This window comes from Pseudophryne corroboree, chromosome 1 (assembly GCF_028390025.1).
Source record: "Pseudophryne corroboree isolate aPseCor3 chromosome 1, aPseCor3.hap2, whole genome shotgun sequence".
NCBI classification, from domain to species: Eukaryota; Metazoa; Chordata; class Amphibia; order Anura; family Myobatrachidae; genus Pseudophryne; species Pseudophryne corroboree.
Window position 1 is genome coordinate 8,101,639 of NC_086444.1, and position 10,278 is coordinate 8,111,916.

Below are 10,278 nucleotides of genomic sequence, written 5' to 3' on the forward strand. Positions count from 1 at the left end.
GTGTGTGGGTTAGTGTGGGAGCAATGGCGCACAGCTGCAGTGCTGTGCGCTACCTCATATGAAGACAGGAGTCTTCTGCCGCCGATATTGACGTCTTCTTGCTTCAACCCGCCGGCTTCTGTCTTCTGGCTCTGCGAGGGGGACGGCGGCGCGGCTCCGGGAACGGACGACCAAGGTTAAGTTCCTGTGTTCGATCCCTCTGGAGCTAATGGTGTCCAGTAGCCTAAGAAGCGCAACCTAGCCGCAGTTAGTAGGTTTGCTTCTCTCCCCTCAGTCCCACGTAGCAGAGTCTGTTGCCAGCAGAAGCTCTCTGAAAATAAAAAACCTAACTAAAATACTTTCTTAATAGCAAGCTCAGGAGAGCTCACTAAAATGCACCTAGCTCCGTCCGGGCACAGATTCTAACTGAGGTCTGGAGGAGGGGCATAGAGGGAGGAGCCAGTGCACACCAGTAGTCCTAATTCTTTCTTAGAGTGCCCAGTCTCCTGCGGAGCCCGTCTATTCCCCATGGTCCTTACGGAGTCCCCAGCATCCACTAGGACGTTAGAGAAACTAACAAAATTCTTTATCAGAGAAACTCAGGAGAGCTCCCTGTAATGCACTCAGTCTCCTCTGGGCACAGGATCTAACTGAGGTCTGGAGGAGGGGCATAGAGGGAGGAGCCAGTGCACACCCATTCTAAAGTTCTTTGTAGTGCCCATGTTTCCTGCGGAGCCCATCTATACCCCATGGTCCTTACGGAGTCCCCAGCATCCTTTAGGACGTAAGAGAAAATAACTTACACATTCCTTCTAAGTGATGGCATTTGCATGCATTGTCAATGTGCAAACCTACCACTGTGCCTAGAGCATGACATATGACATGTTAAAACACGTCATAAAACATATTTTAAAGCATTTTACATGTTTAAATACTCCGTGCCTACAATACATTTAAAGATGGCGCCTAGCGCCAGTGCACAGTTTAAAAGTGGCACCAAGCACCCATTGTCCTCCTAATGGCGCCGGGCACTAGGGGTTAACCCCTTCAGTGCCACGGCCCCCATTAACCATGTGGCTGGGGGGTCTCTCCAGCCCCCCCCCCTCCCCCCAATTCAAGTGGGAAAACCAGGTAGCCATGTCCCAACGATTTGGCTCCTGGTCCTGCAGTCTCCTGGGTTGAAGGGGACGCTACCTGGGGGGAGGAAGGTGCATCCATAGTGCAGTGGGCCTTCCTTCATGGGTATACAATGTTCACATAGTCCACATGGAGTCCAAGTTCAAGGCTCCACCACAAGGTAGGTTGCAGCCACCTAACAGGTGGGTGGTAAGTCACCATTGTGTGGGGCCAGTTACACACGAGTAACACCCAAGGTGTCCCAATTGTGGCATACCCCACCTCCAGCCATAGCAGTATTCTGCTAAAACAGGCCACAGGGTGCTCCTGCCCATATGGCTCCTCCTGGCTCGGTACTGCTCCCAGTCCGTGCAGTGGCGCAGTAGTTCGTACCACACAGTCCTGGTCAAGAATGTGCTCCATCAGCACTGGAGCGGGTACCAGAGTCTCCTTCAATGACTGGGATGCCAACTCACAAGCAGGTGCAAAGTCCACTGACTTGGGAATGCCCTTCCTAGTTATCTCTGTAAAGGGGTTCACTACAGAACTAAAGTCGGTGACAATGGGGGTAATTCCAAGTTGATCGCAGCAGGACATTTTTTAGCAATTGGGCAAAACCATGTGCACTGCAGGGGAGGCAGATATAACATTTGCAGAGAGAGATAGATTTGGGTGGGGTGTGTTCAATCTGCAATCTAATTTGCAGTGTAAAAATAAAGCAGCCAGTATTTACCCTGCACAGAAACAAAATAACCCACCCAAATCTAACTCTCTCTGCAAATGTTATATCTGCCCCCCCTGCAGTGCACATGGTTTTTCCCAACTGCTAAAAAAAATTCCTGCTGCGATCAACTTGGAATTACCCCCAATGTGTCCATAGGGCCTTACAGGTTCTAAGGTCAGTACCTGTTTGGTGATGTGGGTCAGGGACAGCCTTTGGTCGCCTCCACCCCCTCTGGTTTGGGCCTACCTCTGTCTCCTCCCACACGATGCCCCAGGCACTGCACCTCTGTCAGTCCTAGCTGGCAACTGTTTGTCCTGTCAGACCTGCTCTCCAATCCTCCTCTGTCGACCTATGACTCGGGAAACCTACCCTGTCACCTAGGTCTGCTCTTTCCTCCTTGTTCGCTACCTGTGCCACAGTGATGGCGGCCAGACCACCATCCTCGGGATCCTGTGTGGCATCCACTACAGGGAGGCTGCGTGTCTTCCCCGATCTAGTGAGCACAGGCAGGGGACCTGCTATGTCCACAGCAACTTGCTGTAAAGGTTCTCCTATGGCCAGAGGCCCAGACACAACACAACCGCTTGAGTGCCCAAGCTGTCAATGCATGGCACCAGCCTTACAGTTGGTCTGGGCGTCATCCTACATTCCAGACCAGGGTAAGCTCTGTGACAGGCACTTCAGGGTACGGTCTACCTCCGGGTTACTGTCCAAAGGGGTTTCTCTGGCAACCGACACCGGTTGCGCAGGAAAGTTCCCTGGGGGGACCAGTTGGACACATTCCCTAACTGGTCTATCCCCTCCTACTTTCCTGGCTACCCGGTACCTTAGCCCTTCCCGCCATGTCAAACTTATTGCCCCAACCCTGTCAAGGCTGCTGCCAGCGTTGCGCCTCTTGCCTTTCAGGGATGGGTCAGGGAGTTGAGCCTCCCTAAACTCCTGCCTGCGGCCCACAATCTCTCCTAAATTGGGACACTCTACAGGGGGATCTAGGTTGGGACTACTAGGGTCAGTCTGGTAGGGGTCAGTCACGGAAAGGTCAGTGTGGTTTCTTATACTCTCCACCGGAGTTGGCAAACCACTTGGGACAGGAGCATCATTGGGCACCCCCACAGGATCAAACAAGCTGGAACCAACATCCTCTGCGTTGCTAGGGGACGTAGGCATACCAGAGGAAAAAGGCATGCTAACTGGGCAGCCATCTTTAAGCTGGGTGGCTCCCGGTCTAGTACCCACTCCTTTACTTCTGGGGTGCACCTGCGATAGAACTGCTCCCTGCAGATCAGGTCAATAAGTGCGTCCCATATAGTGGCTTCAGAATCCTTCATCCACTTCACCACATACTGCCGCAGCTGGGTGGTGAACTGCTCATGGGTGCTGTTAGGGTTCTTGGGCAAGTCTCTGAACTTTTTCCTGCAAGACTCTGTAGTGATGAAGAATCACTGGAGGGCCTTTGTGACTAATCCCACACAGTCCTCCGTGGCCACTACTCAATAGGCCTCCAAGGCCTCTCCATGCAGGGTGGGCACAAGGTGTCTCACCCACTCAGACTTGGGTAAATCATGTAGTTTACAAGTACTTTCAAAAACTTGTAAATGTCCATCAATATCCCCATCACTGTCTGCAAACTTGGCAAACTGAATGCGTCCCAATCTGTATGCAGCAGCGGACAACGGCTACCGGGGTACCACGGCCTGTGGTGCCCGCTCATCACGCCACATCTTGATGATGATCAAGCTCTCTTGCTCCATTGCCCTTTCCCCTAATTCCGCTAGCCAATTCGCTAGGCAATCCGTGCCATCCCCCCTGGGATGTTGGGATCCTGGCCCTGCTAGGGAATGTTGGGAACCATGGCTGCTGCTAGAGAGTGCGGAGCTTTTGGGTCTCACCGGATCCTTATGAAGGTCCACTGGTGCTGGGGGTCTCTCCGGCCACAGTCTTCTTGAGGCAAAAGATGTTTATATGCAATAGTTCTAAATAGAACTCTTCCTTGTTGCTAGGGGAAACAGCATACAATCAGATGTTCACAGCAGAATGACGTAAGATGGTATAATACAATTTACACAGGCCTCACAGCCCTTTTTATACAGTAAAAACACCCTGAGTCTTTTCCATCCAATCAGGATATCTTACAAAATATAAATAAATAAATACAATTTTAAAAAGGAATAACTGCATAAAGCAATTTCCTCCTTCCTGTCATACAGACAAAGGGCCTTATTCAGACCTAATCGCTGCTGTGCGTTTTCACGCAGCCAATCATGTCTGAACTGCGCATGTGCCGGCGCATGCCAGAGATGCTATCGGCATCTCAGCCCAGCGATCGCCTCTGCCTGATTGACAGGTACTGCTCCCAGTCCATGCAATGGCACAGTAGTTCATACCACACAGTCCTGGTCAAGAATGTGCACCACCAGCGTGGCGCCTCTTCCCTTTCAGGGATGGGTCAGGGAGTTGAGCCTCCCTAAACTCCTGCCTGCGGCCCACAATCTTTCCTAAATTGGGGCACTCTACAGGGGGATCTAGGTTGGGACTACTAGGGTCAGTCTGGTAGGGGTCAGTCACGGAAAGGTCAGTGTGGTCTCTTATACTCTCCACCGGAGTTGGCAAACCACTTGGGACAGGAGCATCATTGTGCACCCCCACAGGATCAAACGTGCTGGAACCAACATCCTCTGCGTTGCTAGGGGACGTAGGCATACCAGAGGCAAAAGGCATGCAAACTGGGCAGCCATCTTTAAGCTGGGGTAGATGTGCCGATCTAGCCACTGTAATCTTTTCCTCTGGGCTGGTTGATGCTGTGGTTGGCTGTGCTGGCAGTTGTCTAGCAGCTGTAGTCTTTTCCTCTGGGCTGGGCTGGAGTAGCTAATGTCAATGGTGGTTGTGGAACTTGACTCCAGGGAATGGCACCAGCTAAACTGGTGACGATCCCACCACCCAGATCATTTCTTAGGACCACATCAGTTGGGAGACTCTTGCCATGGGAACCTCTTCTCCATTCCATCTGCCAGGGTGACCTTGGCAGTGCGACCCTGCAATACTGCAGCAGGATCTATAAGGTGGGGGCTCACCACAGTGATTGAGACCCCAGAGTCTCTTAGGCCTTCCCCCTGCAGGGGTCCCACGTGGACTGGCTGCAGGTGCCTCCACATATTGTGTAGGGGCTGTTTGGCCATGCAGGTGACTCTCTCCGCGGAGTGCACCTGTTTCTCGCCACACTCCATCGGACTGACTGGAGGGGGAACAGTCTCTGTAGGCTCATCTCCACGCGTCAAACAAGCGAGCCGGGCTCCAGCACTCAGATTTGGGGCACGAGTCTGGGGTGCTTGGGATGCAGGACAGTTCATCCTCAGATGTCCGATTCTCCCACAGCCATAGCACTTCTTCTCCAGTCATGGCACCGATGATCTCTGATCACTTGCAGGTATGCTGCGGTGCTGTTGCTGGCCAAGAGCACTCAGGTTGGAGGATGATTGTCTTTGGGGGTGATGAGCAGAAGAGGGGTGTCCCCCTGGTGGTACAGTCTTTTGGGGATGGCTGCTGCTTGGGCGCTTCTGCCCCTGTGGCCGAATTACCACATACTTGTCGGCTAACTGGGCAGCCATCTTTAAGCTGGGTGGCTCCCGGTCTAGTACCCACTCCTTCACTTCTGGGGTGCACCTGCGATAGAACTGCTCCCTGCAGATCAGGTCAATCAGTGCATCCCATGTAGTGGCTTCAGAATCCTTCATCCACTTCACCACATACTGCCGCAGCTGGGTGGCGAACTGCTCATGGGTGCTGTTAGGGTTCTTGGGCAAGTCTCTGAACTTTTTCCTGCAAGACTCTGTAGTGATGAAGAATCACTGGAGGGCCTTTGTGACTAATCCCACACAGTCCTCCGTGGCCACTACTCGATAGGCCTCCAAGGCCTCTCCATGCAGGGTGGGCACTAGGTGTCTCACCCACTCAGACTTGGGTAAATCATGTAGTTTACAAGTACTTTCAAAAACTTGTAAATGTCCATCAATATCCCCATCACTGTCTGCAAACTTGGCAAACTGAATGCGTCCCAATCTGTATGCAGCAGCGGACAACGGCTACCGGGGTACCACGGCCTGTGGTGCCCGCTCATCACGCCACATCTTGATGATCAAGCTCTCTTGCTCCATTGCCCTTTCCCCTAATTCCGCTAGCCAATTCGCTAGGCTATCCATGCCATCCCCCCTGGGACGTTGGGATCCTGGCCCTGCTAGGGAATGTTGGGAACCATGGCTGCTGCTAGAGTGTGCGGAGCTTTTGGGTCTCACCGGTTCCGTATGAAGGTCCACTGTTGCTGGGGGTCTCTCCGGCCACAATCTTCTTGAGGCAAAAGATGTTTATATGCAATAGTTCTAAATAGAACTCTTCCTTGTTGCTAGGGGAAACAGCATACAATCAGATGTTCACAGCATAATGACGTAAGATGGTATAATACAATTTACACAGGGCTCACAGCCCTTTTTATACAGTAAAAACACCCTGAGTCTTTTCCATCCAATCAGGATATCTTACAAAATATAAATAACTAAAATTTTAAAAAGGAATAACTGCATAAAGCAATTTCCTCCTTCCCGTCATACAGATTGTCACGATCCGGGTATCTGGACGCCATTACTTACCCTTCAGATGCCTCCTGAGGCTGGCTCAGCGTTCCAGGACCGGATCCCATCCGTTACACTGATGTCCACATTCCTGCCTCCTCTCCTGTCACTCTGAGACGCGGTCACCGCGGCGCCATGTAACATCTGGAATGGCGTTCCCCGCGGCCTCCACCGCTGTCCCTGAGTTCCTGCATGCAGAGTGTCAGAGTGGCGATTACGTCAGCCGCGGCCTCCGCTGTGCCCGCGTGGTTTAGATGTGCAATCATCAGTCTGGCGTCTCCTGTCTCCTGTGGCCGGCGCCGCCATTGCTGTTTCAATTCTCACATGGATTACAAACCAAACTTCCCTCCAAGTGTCTGCATGGGCGCAGCCATCTTGGATTTTGTCATCTGATCATTTCCACCAATCTGCTGTCTGTATTGTTAATCTGCATAATTGCCTAGCCAACCCCTTCCTTGCTGCAGGTATAAATATGCTGTGCCTGAGCAAGGAAGGCATCAGTGCTTTGGTTGTCTAACCTAGTTCCAGTTTGTCTCTCTCCTGTGGTTGTCTTCCAGGTTCCAGCTCCTGTCTCCAGACTTCTGCTATAGAGACCCGCACCAGCATTCCATCTGCGGTGTAGCCTGACTCTCCGATCCATTCTGGACTCACCTGTTTCCAGCTACAACAATCACCTGCTTCCAGCCCAGCTTCCAGCAGTGTACAGCTTCTCTTAAAGGGCCGGTGTCCTTTCTGCAGTTTACCACTCTCCACCGGTATTATTATTTCACCGCTCTCAAACAATCACCTGCTTCCAGCCTAGCTTCCAGCAGTGTACAGCTTCTCTTAAAGGGCCGGTGTCCTTTTCTGCAGTTTACCACTCTCCACCGGTATTATTATTTCACCGCTCTCAAACTCCAAACTTCATTATTATTTCATCGCTCTCAAGTTCGTTTATTATTTAACTGGTTCCAGCCAGTATCCACTCCGTACCAACAACAGTCTGGTTCCAGCCAGTATCCACAGCAGCCGTTTTACCTTCAGCAGACCAGCCTTTCCTGGAACATCAGCTGGTACGATCCTGGGTTCTCTCCATTGCTACAGTCAGGCCTGGTAAGGACTTTCCAACTAGAAGATTATAAGAACTGTCTCATACCACCAGTGCCTGTGGCCCTTGCCACCCTGTAGTACCCAGGAATTGTATTTATCCTCTGTTGACTTTTATGTTTCCTTTTACTGCTGCTGTGTTACGGAGTTTGTCATAATAAACATCATTGACTTTTATCCTGGTTGTCGTGGTCACGCCTTCGGGCAGTTATTCTACATGTTACTTACATGTCTAGGGGTCTGATACAACCTCCCAAGTTCCGTTACATCTCAGCCCCTACAACTGAGGCTGCCTCCCGTCAGCTCAGGCCCTCAGTTGTGACAGTAAGCACTGACCTAATGAATCCAGCCGGAGACCAGGATCAAGCGGCCAGGCCGATGCAAGAACTGGCAGCCCGACTTGAACATCAGGAGGCTGCACAGGGCCACATCATCCGCTGTCTCCAGGATCTCTCTACACGGCTGGATGGGATTCAAGCGACCCTCCGTGGACCTGGCACGTCCGGTGCGTCCACTACAGTGACACCAGCTGTAACCCCACCCACCTTACCCATTTCCAGTCCACATCTTCATCTTCCAACGCCAGCAAAATTTGATGGATCTCCAAGGTTCTGCAGGGGATTTCTCAATCAATGTGAAATCCACTTTGAGCTTCTACCTGGCAATTTCTTCAGTGACCGTACCAAAATTGCCTATATCATCTCCCTTCTCAGCGGCTCAGCCCTTGACTGGGCATCACCTTTATGGGAGAAGTCTGATCCCCTGCTATCCTCCTATACTGACTTTGTAGCTACATTCAGGCGCATCTTCGACGAGCCAGGCCGGATAACATCTGCTTCATCTGAGATTCTCCGTTTACGCCAGGGAACACGTACTGTGGGACAGTATCTTATACAGTTTAAAATCCTGGCATCCGAACTGGCATGGAACGACGAGGCCCTGTATGCTGCATTCTGGCATGGCTTATCAGAACGCATCAAGGATGAGTTAGCTACCAGAGACTTGCCCTCTAAGTTGGATGAGCTAATTTCTCTTTGCACGAAGGTTGATCTACGTTTCAGAGAGAGAGCAACCGAGCGAGGAAGATCATCTACTCCTAAATCTTCTGCTCCTCCTCCTCGTCAACCATCTCCATCCAAGGATGAGCCTATGCAAATTAGTCGTTCCCGTCTATCTCCCGCTGAGCGCCGAAGACGTCTCTCTGAGTCTCTCTGTCTCTACTGTGCAGCTCCGTCGCACACTATCAATGCCTGTCCCAAACGTCCGGGAAACTCCAGATCCTAGCTCGCCAAGGAGAGGGCCGGCTAGGAGTAATGATCTCCTCTCCATCTCCTCATGACTGTAACCTCCCAGTGTCGCTCCAAATTGCTCAACGTTACAGGAACGTCATTGCCCTCCTTGATTCCGGAGCAGCTGGGAATTTCATAACCGAAGCTTATGTTAAACGGTGGTCCCTACCCACCGAGAGACTGTCCTCGTCCATCTCTTTGACTGCCGTGGATGGCAGCAAGATTTTTGACGCAGTCATTTCCTTAAGGACTCTTCCAGTTCGTCTGAGAGTGGGAGTTCTTCATTCTGAGTATATTTCTTTTTTAGTGATTCCAAGAGCCACACATCCAGTGGTTTTAGGCCTTACATGGCTCCGTCTCCACAACCCATCAATTGAATGGACGACTACGCAAATACTGGCATGGGGTCCCTCCTGTGCTGAGACTTGTTTAGCCAAAGTTCTTCCTGTTTGTTCTTCCTTCCCCAGGTCATCTGATGTTCCGCCTCCTCCATATCAAGACTTCACGGACGTGTTCAGTCAAGCCTCTGCTGATATCCTTCCTTCTCATAGAGAATGGGACTGCCCAATCGACCTCATTCCAGGGAAGGTTCCACCGCGAGGCCGAACTTATCCGTTGTCTCTGCCTGAGACACACTCCATGGAAGAGTACATCAAAGAGAACCTGGCGAAGGGTTTCATCCGACCATCTTCTTCTCCAGCCGGCGCAGGCTTCTTCTTCGTTAAGAAGAAAGACGGTGGTCTGCGTCCGTGCATCGACTACAGAGGTCTGAACGACATTACCAACAAGAACCGATACCCTTTACCCCTGATTACCGAGCTCTTTGATAGAGTTAGTGGTGCAACTATTTTCACAAAGCTGGACTTGAGGGGTGCCTACAATCTCATCCGAATCCGTGAGGGTGACGAGTGGAAGACCGCCTTTAACACCCGTGACGGACATTATGAGTACCTCGTCATGCCCTTCGGATTGAGCAACGCTCCAGCAGTCTTCCAGCACTTCGTGAATGAGATTTTCAGGGACATCTTGTACCGCCATGTCGTGGTTTATCTAGACGACATCCTTATCTTTGCTAATAATCTCGAAGATCATCGTTTCTGGGTAAAAGAGGTTCTTTCCCGTCTCTGTGTCAATCACCTCTATTGTAAATTGGAGAAGTGTGTGTTTGAAGTTAAAACCATTCCGTTTCTAGGTTACATTGTGTCCGGTTCCGGACTAGAGATGGATCCTGAGAAACTCCAAGCAATCCAGAATTGGCCTATACCCTTAAGCCTCAAAGGGGTCCAGAGGTTCTTAGGGTTCGCCAATTATTATAGAAAATTTATACGAGACTTTTCCACCATTGTGGCGCCTATCACTGCATTAACCAAGAAAGGTGCTAATCCGTCCAAGTGGTCCGAGGAAGCTACACAGGCCTTTCACCTTCTGAAGCAACGGTTCATCTCTGCACCAGTTCTGAAAC